Source organism: Pteropus vampyrus, unplaced genomic scaffold (genome assembly GCF_000151845.1).
Source record: "Pteropus vampyrus isolate Shadow unplaced genomic scaffold, Pvam_2.0 Scaffold2, whole genome shotgun sequence".
In the NCBI taxonomy this organism is placed as follows: Eukaryota; Metazoa; Chordata; class Mammalia; order Chiroptera; family Pteropodidae; genus Pteropus; species Pteropus vampyrus.
This window is the reverse complement of record NW_011888783.1, coordinates 35,338,952-35,349,485: the sequence shown is the minus strand read 5'-3', so window position 1 is coordinate 35,349,485 and position 10,534 is coordinate 35,338,952. Positions and strand designations below refer to the sequence as shown.

At 36.9% G+C, this 10,534-nt stretch overlaps 1 protein-coding gene and 1 pseudogene across 2 annotated transcripts in view; both read left to right on the top strand.

The window, feature by feature from the left end:
- The window catches only part of LYPD6B (LY6/PLAUR domain containing 6B), a 73,205-nt gene that overhangs the window by 42,731 nt on the left and 19,940 nt on the right, over positions 1 to 10,534 (top strand). The gene's annotated exons all lie outside the window — the stretch shown is intronic.
- Positions 147 to 265, top strand: LOC111739411 (annotated as a pseudogene).

Here is a 10,534-nt window from a genome sequence, read left to right as displayed (position 1 = left end):
CTCTCTGTAGAGAGTCAAGGGTAAATGCATTTAATATTTTAATAATGTTACCGAATTGCTCCTTAGAAGTCACATTCACATTAGCAATATATGAAAATGACTGATTTCACATGACTCCTCAAAAGAGAGTGTTAGAAAACATTTTAGTCTATGGCGATGCTACTCTGAATAAGCCCGATCCCATCTGGTCTCGGAAGCTAAGCAGGATTGGGCCTGGTTACTACTTGGATGGGAGACCACCTAGGAAGACCAGGTATTATAGGTGTAAAAATTAAAAAATAAAGGATTGTAAACTGACAAGGTCATTGCAATCTGTGAGGTCAACCAAGGGTTGCCTCGCCTAAAAAAAAAAATAATAATAATAGAAAACATTTTAACCTACAGACTAGTCAAAATCTGGAATTTATAAAGTACATTTTTAATTTGCATTTCTCCTATTTGAAAAGATGCTCACTTTTCTCATGATGTTTAAAGGCTATTTTATTTATTTTCCTATGAAATGTCTATTAATGTTTTTTGCTAATTTTTCTGTTGGGTTGCTATTAATTTTCTTGATTTCTAGCAACTCTTTCCATATTAGTGAACAATTATTCATTGTTCTGTGCCATAAATTGAAAATATTTTCTCCAGATTATTTGTTTTTAACTTTGCTTATGGCTTTTTTTGCGGGGGTGGGGGGTGTCATACAGAAGTTATTGTCATTTAAAGTTATTGAATTTATCAAACTTTAATTTTATACTTTCTGGGTTTTGAATCATAGTTAGAAAAGACTTTCCCAACTCCAAGGAAAACTCTCATGTTTTCTCTTGGTACTTTTAAAAAAAACATTTTATTATGGAAAATTTTAAGAATACACAAACTAGAGAAAATAGTATGAGAAACCCCACTACCCATCATCCAGCGTCAATAATTAGGAATTTTTGCCAATCTTGTTTTACCTTTTTTCCCACTCATTCTGAGACTATTTGAAGCAAACCCAAGACATCGTAGTATTTTTTAATAAGTACATCAATATGTATCAATAACATGTAAGGATTTTTTAGAACATTGCTTCTATATCATTGTTATACCAATAATTTCTTAAGATGAACACTATTCGGAGTTCATATTTTCTTTTCCGGGACTTTATGGCTTTGTTGTATGAACAATATGAGGTATGTATCTAACCTTATTTTTTTCCTGACCAACTAGTTGTGCCAACTCAACTTCTGAAAGTGTATCCTTACCTTACTGGTCTGAGAAGCCACCTTTGCCATATAACAAATTACCATGTGTATTTGAGTCTATTTGAGTGTATTTGGACTTTCTATTCTGTTCCATTTTTCTGTCTACTCATGCTAATATTATACTGTTTTAATTATTGGAGCATTAGGAAATATTTTAATGTCTTTCAGGATTAGTTATTCCCCAAATGGAATAGTAAATCATCTAATTGAACTCACACAATATGGAAATGGTAGAAAATTAGAGTTTACGATCCAGCCACTCCAGGTGAGAGATAGGCCTGGTGAATTAGAAATTGACCAAGAATGGAAGTTAGTTTTAAGTATGAAAGTGAATAAAGTCCCGAAGGGAAGTAATAGTAATAACACACTATAAGAAAGTAAATGATAATAACACAGAACCCTGGAACCTGGGGCAGGTCTCATCTAGGAGGTTAGAGTAGGAACCAGCAAAAGAAAAAGGACATGGTCGTGGTGGGTGAAGCTTGCTTCTCCCTTGGAAATAGCCAATCCTGGTTCTGTTTGGCAAAGTCAGAAGGTTAAAATATTTGCTGTATGCATGCCATAGGGATCCATCAGAGACGTGAGGTGAAGTTTGTGAAGTGTGTTGAGTAGTCTGTGTGTTATTCTGCTCTGGGCAGTCTGCAGGCCTGGACAGGCAGTAACCTTGAACTCCAAGGCTGCCTATGCACTGGCTTATGCCTCTGAAGATGTGAGAGTGAACCTTGCTGTGCATTTCCAAGAAAGATGGATGAAGATGTATTAGTCTCAGCCTCTTTTCCTGGAGACAGTACCAAATCTATCTAACAAGATATCTTTACTAGAAAAAGTCTGGGAGAGACAACTTCTAATACAGGTTATTGTGGGAAAGACATATTAAGGTGCGTAGCAGGGGCAAATCATAGTAATTTTTCTTTTCTTTGAGATACACATATTTGCTGGACTCTGTCTACCCCTTCACAGAAGCCCAGAGAATGATAAGGTGGTGAGAGCATGGGGAATGGCCTGGACTCCAGTATAGATGGAGAGGCTGAACCTGGGTCACTGCATTATGACCTCATTCCCTGACAGACGCCCTTAATAACCTTTGGCACAGCCTGTAACCTCCTCATTTCCAATTTCTCCCTTGTAACCTGCAGATGAGCACACCATACTTACCTCACAGGGATGTGGGGAAGATTTATTAATTTCAGATGGGAAAGTTCTTTCAAGATGAGTCATGTGGTATAATGAGTCTGCTAATTTGAGGCTGCACAGCCATAAGCTGGGGTAACCACCTGCTGCCCAAACTCAGACACCAAAGAGTGAATGGAAATTGGTCTGTCTCCAAGCCAGGGGAATGGACTTTATGAACTGAATGAATAGGTGAAGTCAACCTTAATTAAGCATTTATTCAATGATTACTTGCCAAGTGTCTGTGCTGTGCAAAAGGTAACAGGGGGTTAACGAGCAGCAATAGGCCCTGGAGTACAGGTCCTCCTAACTGCCGAAGTAATTATTATCCACAGTGGAAGACAGCCCAGAATTGTGACTCCATGGACCAGAAGTTATCTTTGCCATCAAAGATGTGAGCTGGGCATCAATTACAGTGGACTCCATATTTTGGCATGTTCTGACTAATAAGTAGAGTCATTCGTGTTTCCTCAGTCCCCTTGCTTTCCAGAGCCACCCTCACCAAATCCTTAGGCTAGTCTTCTCTCTCTCAGGTGCTTTCAGTGAAGAGAATCTTTTAGTCCATTAACAAAAAGGGAATAGGAAAGAGAAGAATTCCTCTTTTGGCCTCTTTGACTTTTGTCACATGCCCCTATTTTAAAAAGTACATTCAAGGTGTGCTTTATTTTAAGCACAAGGTAAAGGGGACTATTTTAGGCATTATTATAGAACACTTTCTCTGCCAATAAGAAATTTTATGGTCTGGAAATTGGTACAGAATATGGATGAGATCTCAATGTACATTTCGAGCTGAACTTTTCTTTTTCAGGTGTCCTTGAGTGATAGTAGCAGGAATTTGGAAGGGAAGGAGGAGGAAAGAAAATTGATTAACAAAGATGGGTCCAAGTAACCTTAGAAGGTGAAGTAAAGGACTTCTCTGGGCAAATGAGGCTACTAAGAACAGTATCCCGATAGGAAGGTTTGGAACTGCAGAAGATGAGAGGTAGCTAGAGAATAACTAGAGGGCAGTTCAGAAGTGTCATGTAAAAATCTAGTGTGGTTTCTTGGAATACAAGATTTTAGGAAGGAGATTATAGGGCAAAGCACCATTGTCTTATGGGATTCCACATTAACGATATTCATATTAATGGTTAATATTCAGTTTTCAGTGACTTTATTACATTAAAACAAACTTATGTCTCTGTGCAGATATTTATAGGTACTATAATGCAGTAAGGAGGTACAGCCTTGACTACATGAAAGCTTCAGTGGGCTTTAGTGCTGTGTTTGTAACAATATATGTTCTTTTGTTCTCAGCACTTTTATAGAAGTTCAAGAATCTTGCCTACCTCTACTTACTTAGTGATGTTCTTTAATGACAGTAGGAGCAGAAAAAGCTGAATTTTGGTGGGCTTGTGATGTTTACATTTGATTATAAAATATTCTTTAGCTAAATTTATTTTCTGGTTAATATTCTCATTTTCTTTCTAAAGCCTTCATTCTTACCCTGATTGGTTTGTAGCATAGATCCAATCATTGGTTTCCTATAAACCTGGAAGTGACACTTGCTCTTACTCTTTTCCAGTAAAGAGGTACTGCTTATTTACTACCGCTGTTCCTACAATGGCCTGCTGTAACAACAAGCTGTGACATTTGAGTCCAGAGTCGCTCTTTTCATGGTAGCTCTTTCTGAGACTGGAGTCGAGGCTCAGTCAGTGCCCTGGCAGGAACCAGATAGCATATTCAGACTGACATTATTTGTGAGAATTAGTAAGGGGCTGTTTAAAATGGTGGGCTAGGTTTAGGGAACCAGTAAGGTAGAGTACTGGACTCCCGAGTTACAACTGAAAAGAGCCATTTCTGTCCTGTAGGCCTAAAGGACAAGGGTAAAAAAAATGATAACCAGAACCCAGGAGATAGTAGCTATGGAGTCAGCCACCTTTCAGGAACTGAGAGATGTGATGGCAACCTGGCAGGGACTGAGACAGAGAATAAGTACGGCGGTCTCACTCTCTCCCCACCCTCAGATCTGCCACTTCCTGCCAATGGCCAAACCAAACCAGAAGCCAGTGGAAAAGGGAACCGTGTCGGTGGTCTTCATAGCCCGGCTTCCGAGGGCACAGAGCAGGGTGTAGAAGGACGGGAGGTGAAACTCGAGGGGCAAAAGGTGAAAGTACAAGAGGGCACACTTCCCACTTGCTTTGCTAGGATAGTTTGGGAAGATCATGTGGTTGTAGCATATTTAAAACTCAACGTAATATGTGTTGAGAACATGTGAATGCATTAGGCCATCATCAGGCAGACTGGTGAAAACTGAGTTCTCACAATCTCCATACAGTTAACCTAAAACCTAAATGAACAGTCAAAATAGAAGTGGAAATTCTGTTGGTAGAGAAGCTGAAAAAACTTTTTTTCCCCTAAATTTTTTATTGGTAATGCCTGCAAGTGTGTGAGACCTTTAGAGACTTTCAGCTCACCTCCAAGCAAGGGCTAGAACTTGCTGAACCCAAACCAATGCTAAGCAAGGAAGGACAGCCTTAGGTCCCCAAACAACTCCCAAGTTTTTTTCAGGGTAGAGACCAGCCCATGGGCTGGAGTAGACACCGAAAGATTTAGTGTATGAGAAATATTGGAGCTGGGCCTTCAAAGAAGAGTAGAAAATACAAGATAATGACCCATGTGAGAGCACAGAGCCTGTTGTTTTTAAGGCAAACTTTATAAGAATTACCACATAATATTTATGATTATAGACACAGAATGTAGATTTATCAGAAAGCAAGTAAATGAGAATGCTTTGCTGAGGACTAAATTTTGTTCCTACATATATTCTAAAATAGTTTACCTAAAATTGATCTTCAGAGGAGTTTTATATCTTTCTTTCATGTATACTCAGATAATCATAGACTTTGAGAGCTGAAAATATGTATATTGAATCAGTGCAGCCACTATGGAAAACAGTTTGGAGGTTCCTCAAAAAATTGAAAATCGAACTACCTTATGACCAGCAATTGTACTTTTGGGTATTTATCCAAAGAAAACCAAACACTAATTCAAAAAGATATATGCAACCCTATGTTCACTGCAGCGCTGTTTACAATAGACAAGATATGGAAGTAACCTAAGTGCCCATCAAGAGACGATTAGATAAAGAAGATACACACACACACACACACACACACACATACATACATACATACATACATACATACATACATACAGTGGAATATTACTCAGCCATAAAAAAAATGAAATCTTACCATTTGCAACAACATAGATGGACCTAGAGTGTATTATGCTAAGTGAGATAAGTCAGACAAAGACAAATACCCTATGATTTCACTTATATGTGGAATCTAAGGAACAAAATAAGTGAACAAACAAAACAAAAACAGACTCATAGATATAGAGAACAAACTGGTGATTGCCAGATGGGAGGAGGATTGGGGGACTGGCTGAAAAAGGTTAAAGGATTTAGAAGTGCAAATTGGTAGTTACAAAATAGTCATGGGGATGTGAAGTATAGCATAAGGAATATAGTCAATAATATTGTAATAACTATGTATAGTTCCAGATGGGTACTAGGTTAATTGCGGAGGGTGGGGGAGAATCACTTTGGAAATTATATAAATGTCTAACTACTATGCTGTACACCTGAAACTAATATAAAGTAATATTGACTGTCAACTCTAATTGAAAAATAAAAATTTAAAAAATAAAAAGTATGTATATTGAATTTCAATCTTAAATCTAGTCAGATTTGCGTGATCTTAATGATGTTTGTAGATATGTAATCCATAGATGAACCATAAATTTCTTTATTTAACTTTCTAATTGATTTGATAATTTGACAATAAAAACAGCAGTGGGTAGGGACTTAGTATTCATTTTCCCTTTATTTCCACAACAACTCTTTGCAGAATAGATATTTAATATCTCTATTTTGCTGATAGGGAAACTGAGCCTCAGAGTAATAGAAGGATCGAGTTGAGGTAGTAGATCCAACAAGTGACAGTCAGAATTCACACCCAGGCCTGGGTGCCTCCTAAGACATTCTTCCCCTATTACACCAGGCAGCATTTACACTTGACTTTAACTTTGTGGAATTATGAACCATTGCTTAAGTGTCATTTCTTATGTTGCAATTAACAACTTAGTGCACATAATTTTGCAGTTTCCTCAGGGAATATGAAATGATGCACATATATATCTTTATGTATATTTCCTTCTGCTCCAAGTGGTAATAGTGACAATTTATAGAGCAAATGACACACTGTAACTTTGTTATATGTGTCGAATGCAGAAATTTTTTTTTATTAGGATTGCTTTTATAAGTTTGTCAGCTTCCAGAGAGTTCTTTGAGTAGTCTGTTCTGGATTTTGTGACAATGCGAAAGTCAGTATGATATTCTTTTGCCATAGCATGCAGTTTGTTGTTGGCTTTAAAGTGCCCTTCTCTTTCAGAATGATACCCACAAATTTGTTTTTTACTTGTGTAATGTATTTTTTGATTCAGAATCAAGGATAAAGTTGAGCTAGTAAAGACTCTACAAACAATAGTCAGTGACACAAAATCCTAGGATGGGAGGAAGATGACAGAACAAATGCATAAGAACAGTTCTGCCATCTAAACCTCTCCCAATAGAAAGATAACCATGTGGGTGCTAAAAGCAGCTGATGTGATTAGTAATACAGTCTCTTAAACAGAGTTCTAGTGACATAACTAGGCACATAGCATTTAAGTAATTCATTCATTAAAATATAAGTGTGTGTATGTGCAGATATACACATATATGTCTGTGGGTATGCATATACATACACATACACATATACACACATATATCCAAATGAACTTATTGCATAAGACTTCTAAACATTCTCTCATATTGGAATACATACAGAGAGATTCACATGAGAAACACATTGTGTATACACTTTGTTTTTATGGTCATTTTTCTATGTCAGCTGAGACCAGATGAAGTCAAAGGTGCTAGCCATCACCTACACATTTTGTAACTCTGGAAGCTATATTTTCTCAGCTGAGTTCTGTGTGCAGTGTGCTAGAGAATGCATCCTGGGGGTGATACATGCACTCCTCCGCTCAACAAATGTCGAATAACAGGTCCTTAGCCAGCTGTCAGGCTCAGCCTAGATTTCTATTATGAGAGCTTTGATTGGTTATTAAAAGAAATGAGTTCGATAAAGCAGGCAAGGATATGGAACATAAAAACGATGTCTTCCATGGCCAGCCTCTGTTGCTACTTGGTTTATATCCATGCGGTTCGGCCCCTGGAATCGCTCACTAACAGCACCATGCACCTGTGTGCCGGCAGCTCTCCTGCAGAACGTCTGTCCAGTTATTGTTTTTTTCTCTCAAATTTAAAAACACCCATCTCCCATGGAAAAGAAAATAATATCTCATTTGCCTACCTGACAGCAGGAATATCTCCTTTTAATTACCTTTTAAAATTATGCTCTTGGCATTTTTTAAAGAAATGACCAAATGAAAGGTGCGTCTGGAGCTCTTCAAAACAAATTTCAGGCATTAATCTAAATGCCATTTGGTGCTCTCTGTATGATAAGGCATTGGGCCCATTAATTTGAGAATCACGTGTCAGGAAGTTTCCTTTTAGTAAATAATAATATGTGTCCTACGTGTGTCTCCCTTGGCTGCTAGGAAGCACAGAGCAAAAGGGTAGCACATAGCATAGGAACACCATTCACAGAAGGGATTAGAAATTTTATTCTTCTCTCGTTTAATGTGGTTTATACTCCATGTTTTGAGAGCCTTAATGCATATGTGACTTGGCATAAGCCTCCTAAAAATCATTTATGGATACGAACTAGGTAGAAATTATTCCACCTGTCTGAAGGATACTCTCAAATTTAATTAATCAACATTTTTATCAGGTTCCTACCATTTATCCAAATAGTTCAATAAAACTTGACAAGCCAATCTTGCTTCTTTTTAAAAGGAGTACAATTCCCAATTCTTAAACATCTAAGCTTTTAAATTTTGTTCACATGGAGTTCTTACTATATTACTCCTTTGGTATCATGAAAACCTTCTCAAAAAAGATGTAAAGTCATATATTTGACAAAAATGCAGCTGAAAAGCTATTACTTTCAAAGTGTCTTTTAGCTTTTTCTTAAAAATTGAATCACATTTAAAAAGATGTCCTTAAAATTGATTAGACTATTTTTCCACTCAAATTACACACTTATGGGCCCTATATTAATTTATGATTAGATTTAAAATCAATTTGCATAATGAAATTATTTCAATATTAGCACTGTTTTAGACATTATCTTTTATCAGACTGCACATAATAGAAAAAACTTCTGTCTTTAGCACTACAAAATGAACAGCTTTATGTTTAGAAATGAAATACTCATTTCTGTGAGGTTTTGATCCTGTGCTTTTTAAAAGTTTGTATTTAAAACAGTATAGCAGGAATCTGAAATATGAGAATACTGTATTAAATGTATGACTTTTTATGGCATAACTGGAATTCTTCATTACTATCCTTCCATAAAAATCATAGAATATTAAAAGTGAAAGGAACTTTGGCAGTCATCCATTCCAACTTTCCACTTGGTTTCAATAGAATTTCTGAATCCTTTTAAGAAATGAGTGCGTAGAACTCAACACTGTTTACGAGATTTGGTCCAACTAGTAAGGAATGGAGTTGGACAATTATATTACTTGATCTAATATCTATTCTCCTGCTAATGATGTCCGAAGAAGCAGGAGAGAGGGAAGGATAAGGGGAGGAGGCACCTAATATCTCTTGAACACCATCAAAGTAAAAAGTGCTTTAAATATTTAATTGCACTCAATCCACACAACAGCTTAGAAAACTTAATTATATGGATCTAAGCCTCGTTTTGTTATTGGCAAATGGGGACAATACTTCTTAACTCTATGATCACCTAATTAGTAAATGTAGAACCAGAATTTTATTCTAAATCTTCCCGAATCTAAAGACTTTTGTTCTTCCTCTCTTCAAAGATGATTATATTAACTCTTGGCCATCACATGCCACCAGTGGCTCACATTGACTTGGCTCCAATAATGTATGAGAGCACAAGGGACTGTGTTTCTCTTATACACTATTGTATACAAAGTGCTTACCATGGTGCCTGCTATAAATGCATGACTTACAATTATGCTCCTTGCAAGATCTGGACAATCTCTAATGAGAGGTTGTATTGTGATTCTGTTTTCCCTACTGAATTTTGTATTCAAAAGTAAAATACATGATACTCTGGAAATTTTGTATTTTCAGATGGAAATGATAGATTGAGCATAAACTAAACTTCTGTCTTGTATTTTGCTTCGGGCACATATAAATGCTAGATTAAATATCTTAAAGAAATTTATACTTAAACTTATAGAGGAAAAATAATTTTTCATGTACCAGAAATAGAGAGAGAACCTGTGAGACCCTTCAGGTGGAAGCTGAAGCTTTAGGAGATGAGCTCTCATTTCCCAGGCAAGATTAGCAACTGAGATCTCAGTACCCCTGCAAGTAAAGGAGCTAGAACAGTCTTCCTGAACTTAATAGGAACAGAATATGCCCATCGGCCAACCTCTCCAAACAGCCAGAAGCAAGTAGTACCACCCTTGTTGTGGAATGTAAAATTCTCTGGCAGATCTCTCCTTTAGAGAAGAGTATTTTCATCTATTAAAATTTTCTGAGTAAAATCTCAATACTTAGTTTGAATTTCCTCTTTGCCTTCTATTCTTTTTACAAGGGAAGCCAGACCTATTAAATTTTGTCATTAAAGTGTCTTACCGTGAGATAAGTGATGCTCGCAGGAAGGTGTGAATGCGAGTGTTGATAGGCATATTAGACTTAGCAGAGCTGCTTCCTTTAAATTACCTATTTCATTTGTTTTATTGGCAGTTGAAGTTGGCCTTGTGCTTGCTCATTCATTTTTAGCAATGTGCAAGAATTGCCAGTATTTACCACCTATGTTTGGTCTCTTCTTTCTCACATCTCCTTTTGAGTCCATTTCTTTATCATCTTTGGACACCCTGCTGGCTTCTTACTGTGCGTAGCCTTTGTCTTACTTGCTAAGAAAGGCATTCCTTATAAGTCATAGCTAATGATGTTGTTCGTATTCCAAAAAATTATTTATTGAGTATCTACCATGCAC